Genomic DNA, 11,217 nt, shown 5'->3' with positions numbered 1-11,217 from the left:
CAAAACTGTTTATATATATGTGTGTGTGCAATCTTCGTTTGTGGGACACATATAACTCAAAAGGCACTGGACGAAATGACACCAAATTTGGCCACAAGACACCTACTAACCCAAGGAGTGACCATCACTCAAAAAATCACCTCAAAACAGTGAAAAGAATTTTAAAATTCAAAAAAGGTTGAAGACAACATAGTGCATGTGCACAAATGAATTCAATGACCCTGCTCCCTCCTGCAAAAGGACACAGCAAGTGCGAGAGGCACCACTGACCATCCTCCCTCTTCTGGCCAGAGCAGGAGCTAGGAATGGATGGCAAAATGGTGGGTCAGATGAGGGGGGAGCCTCCAGGAAAGGAAGAAGAGAAGGAAAGGAGAGAAAGAGGGAGAGACGCAAAGAAGGAAAGAGAGAAGGAAGGAAAGAAAGAGGTAGAAAAAGAAGGAGGGAAAAAGAAAATGGAAGGGAAAGGTAGGAAAGAGGTAGAGAAGGGAAGAGGGAGAGAAAGAAAGAGGGAAAGGAGACAAAGAAGGAGGGAAGGTTGGCCACAGCAACACGTGGCGGGTACAGCTAGTATTGTATAAAATTTCTCTCCACTGTCCACATGGCCTGGCACCAACATCCCCTTTTGCCTGCTCTCCTTAGTGCAAAGAAAAGGGGATTGATCAGGACCGTAGTGCCTCTGTCATTGCAGCAACTAGCCAAGGAGCTCCGGAGGGCTCCTGATGTCACTGTGTGCCTTTGTTGACATCAGGAAAGCTGCCCAGGTGATCAGCAGTCCCCTCCTCCTCCTCCTTAGTTACCAAGGCTGCCTTTGTTGTTGTCAGCAAAGGCACCCAGTAGCAGTTGGGAGGTCTCCAGAGCTCCACAGCCAGACATAACAAGCTAGGGGAAGATGACCGGACCGCCCTACAGTTCTGTAAAATTTAGGGCTGGTCTGGAAAATAAATGCTCCAGCCCTAGCTTTCAGTGTACATCTAGACCACTGCTTCTTAAACTATGAACCATGATCCTAAATGAGGTCCTCTTAGGTCAACATTGGAGATGTAAAAAATCTGGCAGCAGTAAACTTAGTGTTTTAGAGATGTATAAGAATCTGTTAGCAAGAACGTGCAGTGTTTACAGTGGACTGCAGAAAATGCTCTAGCTGTACTTCATAAAAAAAGAAAATCAGCCTGTTTAGCAACTTTTGCAAATGCTGAATTATCAGTAAATTTTCAATTTTTATATATATATACTGGGGGTCCTGTAAAATTTCTTGGGCTGACTAGAACAAGTTTTAAGAAGTCCTGATCTAGATGAGTTCTTAGTATATTTTGATGTGCTAAACTGTTGGTTTTGGATTGGATCATACTCCAAGGGTCAAAGGACCATTTTGGGGATTTTAAGGGGAGGCCCTGTTCTCAGTCTCACCTCCTTCACGGGTGTGATTGGTGAGGACGAGAGACTGGGCCTTCTCAGTAGTGGCCCCTTATCTATGGAACTCCCCAGCAAAATCAGAGCAAGCCTCCTCCCTCCTGACTTTCAGGAAGAAAGTAAAAACCTAGTTATGGGCCCAAGCTTTTGGCTAGCAAGTTAGTGTAATATGCTCCGGAGTGTGGTGGAGGCTCCTTCTTTGGAAGCTTTTAAACAGAGGCTGGATGGCCATTTGTTAGGGGTGATTTGAATGCAATATTCCTGCTTCTTGGCAGGGGGTTGGACTGGATGGCCGATGAGGTCTCATCCAACTCTATGATTCTATGATGAGTATATGGAATTGTGAAATGACTAATAGAATGGCCTTGGATTTGACTCTGGATGATGTGATTTTAATAATTGTTTTAATATTGCTGTTGATGTTTGGTTTTAATGTATATGTCTATTGTTATGTATGTGCATGGCATCAAATTGCTACCTTCTGTAAGGCCACTCTTGATTCCCCCTTTTTGGGGTGATAAGTGTGGGATATAAATGTAGTAAATACCGACACCAGTTTTTCTGCTTGTCTGTAAATAACTTTCAGGCAATTACAGATAAGCAGAAATGCTGATGCTGCCCCCATAGATTGAGAGATTCCAGAAATGGCCCTTTATGGGATACAAAGAAGTATGGGGATATTTTCTGCTCCATAGTGGGGTCAAAACAAACTGTGCACCCAAATGATTTCTTACTCAGCAAAAATCATATAATCAAAGAGTTGGAAGAGACAAAATAATAATAATAACAATAAACCTTTATTTGTACCCTGCTACCATCTCCCAAAGGACTCGGTGTGGCTTACAAGAGGCCGAGCCCAAATAAAATAGTAAAAACAACAGCAACAACAGACAGCAAAATAACTCAGAAAACAAAGCAATAACATTGACAACACACAATGACACAATTAAAAAGAATGGCAGGGCCAAATGTAACAATTAAAATTAAAAGTGCTTGGCATGACCAGGTGGAGTGTTTGGAGGGGATGGGCATGCAGATATCCTAGATCTCTGATAAAATGCGTTGGGACATAATGCTAGGAGTTTCCTATTCTGGGAAGGCACACTGGAACAACCACGTTTTCAAGCTCCTCCTAAAGATTGCTAGCGACGGGGCCTGCCTGATGTCTTTAGGGAGAGATTTCCAGAGTCGAGGGACCACCACTGAGAAAGCCCTATCCTTCATCCCCACCAAAAGGGCCATCCAGTCTAACCACTTGCCATGCAGGAACACACAAGTGAATCTTCTGCCAAAATTCAGCTACCTACTGAGTAGCAGGCAGAGAGTTTGATGCCCAGCACACCCTGCAATCTTGCAGACCAAATCAACACGCAGACCAGGCTTAAAGGTAAAAGGAACAGAGGTTTATTGTGAATGTTATAAATGATTATTTACAAAATCAGAGATATATGGTGGAGTATGGTGAGTATGGTGTGAAACCCATTTTGTTAGGGGAGTACCAGATAGGTTCTTTGTCTGTGGGGTTTGGGCATGCGTTTCCTCTCGTTTCCCTCAGGGTTATATTGGTAGAAGGTCAATTACACAACCCCCCTTCCTCTGGAATGAATGGTTATTCTGATCGGGCTGCTGAAAACGAAGTCTGTTGCAGTTTGAGGAAATGCTAATACAGTATTTTGATATTTCATATAATGTTTAAAAAAACCCCAAACTTTGAAACCCCAGCTGAGTTTATCTTTTGGGAGGGGGGGCTACTTTTTGGCAACAAAAGTACCCCTGACAGATGGACATCCAGTCTCTGCTTACGAAAAGAGCTATGTTGTTTGGGGGTTGATAGGGTTTTTTTACACACAATCTTTCTCCTTTTTATGTGTCAGTTGCTATGGGAATTACTTACTTTTTATAGATGCCTCCCATGTAGTATATTATTAGTAATGTGTGGAATGCGTTGACAGAGCAAGTGTAATGGTTTGAATGTTGGATTATGAATCCCTGCTCAGCCAAGGAAACCTACTCAGTGACCTTGGAGAAGCCAAATTCTCTCAGCCTCAAAAGAAGACATACACAACCCACTCTGACCTAATCTTATCAGGAGAGCCCTGTGATAGGGGCTGCATTACAGTTGCCATAACTCTGAAAAAACAACAGCAACAAAAAAGCATTGAACTAGAAATCCTTCCAAATTGTTCTTTCTCATTAGCAGCTCCACTGGGAGACTGTACTTAAAAGGCAGAATACAATTATAATTAACTACACAACCCAGAAAAAAGGAATTTAAATGCCTATTATTGGGCTGCCTGATCCTGTAACCTTTGGAGCCATGCTGTGATTAACAGAGCAAACAATAACTAGGGATTCTTCTGTACTTCATTGTCTTTATTTATAATATAAATATTAATGTTCTGAAAAAAAATGCTAGATGAAGTTTAGGAGATTACCACCGACCTTTCTCGGGAGATAAATTTCTTATAACTCAGAAATGAATTCCGTTTATGAAAGCAAAATCATACGGTATATCGAGCTTTAGAGAAAACCACATTTAGAATGGCCATATGGTACAGCAAGTACAAGATCACATATTCTCATATAGTTGAAACCTCTAGCATTTAAATGGAAGACTGGCACTATAGTCACACTGCAGTTTTATATCACATTGATTGCTATGGCTTAATGCAATGGAATTCTGCAATATGTAATTTAGTGAGATATTTACTTTTCTGTGTCAGAGAGCTCTGGTGCTACGACAAATGATAAATTCCAGGATTCTATAGGATTTTTTTTCGTGTCTGGAGCGACTTAAGAAACTGCAAGTTGCCTCTGGTGTGAGAGAATTGGTCGTCTGCAGGGATATTGCCCAGGGGACACCTGGATGTTTTACCATCCTGTGGGAGGCTTCTTTCATGTCCCCACATGAGAAGCTGGAGCTGACAATATTTACATTGGTTTCACCACTATTTATCCATTCCATATATATTGACCATTTCTCTTTAAATTTTACAATTTTATCTTCCTGCTTATCTTCACAAGTTAAACTTGCTATAATCTTTGATTGGACCCTGCCAATCTCCGTGACTGCATCTCCTTCTATGAACCGATGCAAACTCTTAAGATCTTCCGGGGAGGCCCTCCTTTCACTCCCACCACCATCACAAGTACCGTTGGTAGGGACGAGAGAGAGGGCTTTCGCAGTGGTGGCTCCCCGCCTCTGGAACACCCTTCCAAGGAAAATAAGACAGGCCCCATCCCTTCCCTCCTTTCCTAAGAGCTTGAGGACCTGGTAGTTCCAACAAGCCTTTGAAAATGACCAGTTCTAACTCAGCCCTACACATTGCCAAATATGGCCTTATTCTTCCCACCAATTACCCAGGTCATTTCCTCTAATAGGCCCCAGAAATGAACAACCACAGACCTGTTCTTAATATTATTGCTGCCTGCCATAGCATTGTACTTAATTCCCGGGCCCCCTAAAAATTTTGAGCTTGCACTAATCTCGGCCCGACCTTTTAAATTGCCTTGAATATGCAGGATTACTTTTAATATATGTGTGTTATGGAGACAGTTTTTGGGCTTATATTGTTTTGTTAATCTTTGGTTATATTGTTTTACTATGTATATATTGTGATGTCACTTAGAAGCCGCTCTGAGTCCCCTCGGGGTGATAGAGAGGTATATAAATAAAGTTTATTATTATTATTATTATTATCAAACAAGTATGCAATTGTTGCAATTTACCATATTCTATTTTTTTCATCATTCCAACCCCATGCTATGACCAACTTTCCTGCAAGAATAATTACTTTGAATAATATTCCCATCAACATTAGCTCCATAAGTGGTATTTTTCCCTCTTATTTGTTCCCAAAAGGCTATGCCTTTGGACATGCCCGCCACATGTGAGCATGCCATTCTTTGCTTAATCCACAGTACCAACATGTTGAACTTTTACCGGTAATCTTATTTGATAGCTGTGCTTGGATTTGGTACCATTTCCAAATACATTTCCTTTCCATTTCTTTACACATTTCTATTTTAATATTCCTAGCCTCTCTTTTTAAGTCCTCTATTGTTTGTCTTGCAAGTACTCCCTCTTTTTTTGCCATGTATTTTGTAATCTTCTTATGATATATTCCTTATCTTTGATCATCCCTTTGTATATTACTCCAACCAGCCCTTTCTTTGAACTCTGTGCTTTTCTGATTATGTCTTCCATTGTACACTCCCTACGTATAAGGTAAAGGTTCCCCTGACATTAAGTCTAGTCATGTCTGACTCTGGGAGATGGTGCTCATCTCAATTTCTAAGCCGAAGAGGCAGTGTTGTCTGTGGACACCTCCAAGGCCATGTGGCCAGCATGACTGCATGGAGCATCATTACCTTCCCGCCAAGGTGGTACTATTGATCTACTTACATTTGCATGTTTTCAAACTGCTAGGATGGCAGAAGCTGGGTGTAACAGCAAGAGGTTACCCCGCTCCCTGGATTCAAACTACCAATTTTTCGGTCAGCAGCTCAGCTGTTTAACCTACTGCACCACCAGGGGCTCCCTCCCTCCCTATACATTTCCATATATTTGTTTCAATTTATTATATAGCCCTAGTACCTTAATCCAATTTTGTATCCCATCTTGTCTATTATTCTATTTATGGGAATAAAGTGGCCATATAAATCTTTATTCCGATAGTATCCTTTGTCCTTCATTTCTCTCCACCACCTAGAATCAAACTCCTTCCTATAAAGACTCTCCAGAGGGGTCAATTTTGATGTACCTGACATTTTTTCCCATATTTTAATGCCAATTTTCTGGGGGCGCTTGTTCTTTTAATGCCATTTCCCCTGAAATTTGCATCCCTGCCTAGAGATCCAGGGAAGCCAGAGGCAACCTGAATTAAAACTAAGACTTATTTCACATTGTGACTATAATGTTCATATTCCTTGAATCCCTTTTAAGAGAGAAAAGTGGGATATAACAACAACAGCAGCAACAACAATTCAAGATATTTGAAACATGGTGCACTTTGAATAACTCCTTTAAAAACTGGATGAAACTCAATGGTTGACTAGCTGAACTACGGACATGGAAGCTATAACGGTAATAAGTTAACTCCAACCCTCAGTGCAAAATTGCATGCAATCTTTCCAGATCTTTTCATCATATGATGTTTTGAAAGTCAGAGTACAGAGGAAGGAGATGGGGAAAGAGGAAACACAAAGCAAACCCAGACTTAACCTCAAAGTCTTATGCAAAATCTTTTGGATGCATTATTAGAAAACTTGACTTTTGGGGAAGAGGCATCAAGCGTGAAAGATGGAAAGGAAGTTCTTGTGAAATAAAAACAGAAGAATCAAGGCAAACCTCTTCTGAACAACATTTGCCCAAATTTTCTGATTTACAGCCCACTATAATGACATGAAGACACATCACAACAACAAAAAATGTTGTAATCACCACGATTCAGAGAGAAATAACAAGAAGTGTAATGTATTTATGAAAACCCATCTCCTGGTATGCAGTGAGGCTTTAGCAGACTGAACTAAACCATTTTGTCAGATATGAGATGTAAGAGTGAAGGGTTCTCAAGAGTCCAACCTGGAGCTCAATGCAGAAACTCCAGCTAAAGCATCTCCAGCAAGTAGCTGTCCAGACTCTTTTTGAAGACAATCAGAGAAGGAGACACCATCCCATCTTTATTGTCAAGAAGTTCCTTCTAACATTCAGTCTAGATTTACTGTTCTGTAACTTCAAACCCTTACACCTGGTCCTGTCCTTCAGAGCAGCTGAAAACAGGCCTCCCCCTCTTCTCTGTGACAGCCTTTGAGACATTTACAGAGTTTGGGTAAATTGTCAGTGACATTCCAGGAATTCAACACACTTGCTGACTGAAACTGTAAGGCTAGCACTCAAGTACCTCTACATCCCTGAGCAATTTGTGTCCAACCACCAACACCTTTATTTGCTTCTTGTTGTGGTTGGTGGTTACTTTGGCTTCTCCTTTGGCATGTAGTATCCCTTGTTGCTGGTTTCCTGTTTGAGCTTCTTCACCGCTGCTGTCCTCCTGAAAATGAACAGAGCAACTGCTTTGGGTACCTCTATACTGACCATCCAATGTTGATTGAAAACAACTAGAAAATGTGGTGCCCAAATGATGCATGGTGCAAACATACACATAGAAGTGAAGTAAGGTAGTGTTTCACCTCAGGGAAGGCCCGTAGCCAGGATTTCGATTGGGGGGGGGGGGCTGAGTTTGGTTCGGGGGGGGGGGGCTGAGTCTGAGTGAAAGAGGGTCTACCCTAGCAAACCTTTTGTATCGTTACCCCAATACCCCCATGCATATGGGATATATTGAGCATGATGATCAGATCATGATATGAATAAACATAACAGTTTAAATAATGCACCAGTAAGGCCTTCTTGCGAACCACCATGAGAATTTCGGGGGGGGGGGGCTGAAGCCCCTCAAGCCCTCCCCCCTGGCTACATGCCTGCCTCAGGGTGATGGCAGTCTCTCCAATTCCTCCCTCAAGATCATCCTTCAATAAGACCACATTAAAAAGTTTTCAAAGACCAAAAAAGATCAACTTGATCAAAATTAGAAATTAAATGGTATCTGAACCCCCTTGAAAGAGATCTCTTACAAAGAAACTTCTAATTCAAATGAGAAAAGGAGTTAAAAAAGGAAATTGCGGAGGCCATTCAGCCTGTCAATTTATCCATACAGTAACTGTCAGAGAAACTAACAAGCGTGGAAACTGCAAGCAAGAAGCTATAGTCATGGGTTTAGAACTGTCGGTTTTCCTTCCTCCAGTTTTCATACCTCTTTCATCTGAGTCTAATTTCGCAGTGCGTAGGATATGTATGTTCTGCATATCAATTAATGAGGCAGGGTGATAAAATACAGCTTTGTCTGACCTCCATGCCAATGGGAACCCATTCTGGAGCATAAACTTGGATTCTAACTTTATTTATGAGCTATCTTTGAAGTACTGTTTATATTATTTGGTCAGACTTTGCCCTCTGCTTTTGTTCTATTAATGCCACCCCATTTCTTCTCAATTATCTGACTCAAAATGCATTCAATATCCATATTTAGATCTCATTATTATTTTAAAAAATTAAATAAGATGAAATCCTAGGAAGCCCCACACAGAAATAAACAAACACTGGAAGGGTTGTTGTAGGTTTTTTCGGCCATGTTCTAGAGGCATTATCTCCTGACGTTTCACCTGCATCTATGGCAAGCATCCTCAGAGGTAGTGAGGTCTGTTGGAACTAGGAAAATGGGTTTATATATCTGTGGAATGACCAGTGTAGAAGAAACTTATAGGTAAATAAATAGGAACTTGTTTACTCACCGTCTTTCACTTCCAAACAGGTCCTGTGCCCCTAATCCCAGCAAATGCGGAGGGCTGAGGTATTATTACATAGGCTAACAACTATGAAAAGACTGGGTTGTTGTAGGTTTTTCCATGGCCATATAGCCTGAAAAAACCTACAACAACTCAACTATGAAAAGCACACTGTCTTCTTGGAGTGTTAATTGACTGAGTTAAGAATGTAATACTGATAGTGAAACTCTAATAACAACAAACACATGCAAATTAATTGCTATTAATTAATACGCAATAATCACAATTGGTAATCTCCAATAAACTAACATTTTTTTGTAGGCTTAGTCATTGCGGTAGGTATTACTTAAGCAATTGTGTGGTAATGTGAGAACACATGCATTTCCTTTCCCAACTGGAGGGTAACGAGGTGAAACCATATGCAAAAAACTCAAACCACTGGTGTAATGCAATCCAGAAAGAGATTCTTGAATAAAATGTCATTAGAAACAATATAACTTACAATAATTAAATGATTGCTTGTTTCCAGGGTTGCTTAATAACTCCACTGAAAAGAGTTTCGGTTAAATTCCACCTACCATAATTCTTAAGCTGTATTTTTCCCTAGGAAAACCCATGCCTGGCTATAAACTCATATAATGCGTTTAATTTTATATTTTCTTACATTTAAATTTAGTATTTTTAATATATATTAGCCATCTCCTGCCACACGTTGCTGTGGCCCAGTCTGTGTACATGAATTTGTGTGTGTATATGTGTGTGTATATATTTGTGCATATGCATGTTTGTGTGTGTGTGTGTGTATATATATATATATATAGATAGATAGTGTATGTGTGTGTGAATATGTGTGTGTGTGTGTGTATGTACATATATGTGTGTGTGTGTGTATACACCATGCGTTGTAATGGTGGTTTTGGGGGGGGGGAGGTTGGCTTTTTAAGTCTCTTCAGCTGTGTTTTTCAGTGTTTTTATGAGTGATAGTCACTCGTTGGCCTGATATCTGTATTGTTTCCAAATGTGGTGTCAATTTGTCCATTGGTTTTTGAGTTATGTTAATCCCACAAACAAACATTACATTTTTATTTATATAGAATCATAGTCTGGAGGAGACCTCATGGGCTATCCAGTCCAACCCCCTGCCAAGAAGCAGGAAAATCACATTTAAAGCACCCCTGACAGATGGCCATGCAGTCTCTGTTTAAAAGCCTCCAAAGAAGGATCCTCCACCACACTCCGGGGCAGAGAGTTCTACTGCTGAACGGCTCTCACAGTCAGGAAGTTCTTCCTCATGTTCAGATGGAATCTCTTCTCTTGTAGTTTGAAGCCATTGTTCCGCGTCCTAGTCTCCAAGGAAGCAGAAAACAAGCTTGCTCCCTCCTCCCTGTGGCTTCCTCTCACATATTTATACATGGCTATCATATCTCCTCTCAGCCTTCTCTTCTTCAGGCTAAACATGCCCAGCTCCTTAAGCCGCTCCTCATAGGGCTTGTTCTCCAGACCCTTTATCATTTTAGTTGCCCTCCTCTGGACACATTCCAGCTTGTCAATATATCTCTTGAATGTGGTGCCCAGAATTGGACACAATATTCCAGGTGTGGTCTAGCCAAAGCAGAATAGAGGGGTAGCATTACTTCCCTGGACCTAGACACTATGCTCCTATTGATGCAGGCCAAAATCCCATTGGCTTTTTTTGCTGCCACATCACATTGTTGGCTCATGTTTAACTTGTTGTCCACAAGGACTCCAAGATCTTTTTCACACTTACTGCTCTCAAGCCAGGCATCCCCCATTCTGTATCTTTGCATTCTTTTGTGGGGGTTGTTTGAACACACTAGGCCTCCAAAGCTAGGCCTTATGCGTTTAATTTTATGTTGTTGTTCATTCGTTCAGTTGCTTCCGACTCTTCGTGACCTCATGAACCAGCCCACGCCAGAGCTCCCTGTCAACCGTCACCACCTGCAGCTCCTTCAAGGTCCACCTTGCCCCTTTTTCCTTCCCTTTTCCCCAGCATAATTGTCTTCTCTAAGCTTTCCTGTCTTCTCGTTATGTTTAATTTTATACTTTCTTACATTTCAATTTCATATTTTATTATATTATTATATTAATTTATATTTGACATCATTTCATTCTTTAGAGGGGGGAGTTGTTTGCTAGGCCTTCAACGCTAGGCCTCAACCAGCCAGAGGCACGAGGACACTGCGTCGCCCCTGGCAACGGCGCGCGCGCTCCTTCCTCCCCCCTCCCTCACGCTCCCTCACGCTCCCTTTCTTTCCCAGTTAAACCGTCCCTTCACGAGACAGAAAGGAAGGACTTTTAAAAAGAGAGAAAAGGGGGGGGGGGAGGAGAAGGAGGAGAAACGGTCTGTTTAGGTCTGACAGACGCCGCTTCCCTCCAATCGCGAGGGGCGCGAGAGTGTGAGAAACCCCGCTCCCAGCCAATAGCGGGAGTAGAATCTCAGAAGCT

This window comes from Anolis sagrei, chromosome 1 (genome assembly GCF_037176765.1).
Source record: "Anolis sagrei isolate rAnoSag1 chromosome 1, rAnoSag1.mat, whole genome shotgun sequence".
In the NCBI taxonomy this organism is placed as follows: domain Eukaryota; kingdom Metazoa; phylum Chordata; class Lepidosauria; order Squamata; family Dactyloidae; genus Anolis; species Anolis sagrei.
The sequence above is the reverse complement of the archived record's forward strand: the minus strand, read 5'-3'. Positions refer to the sequence as shown.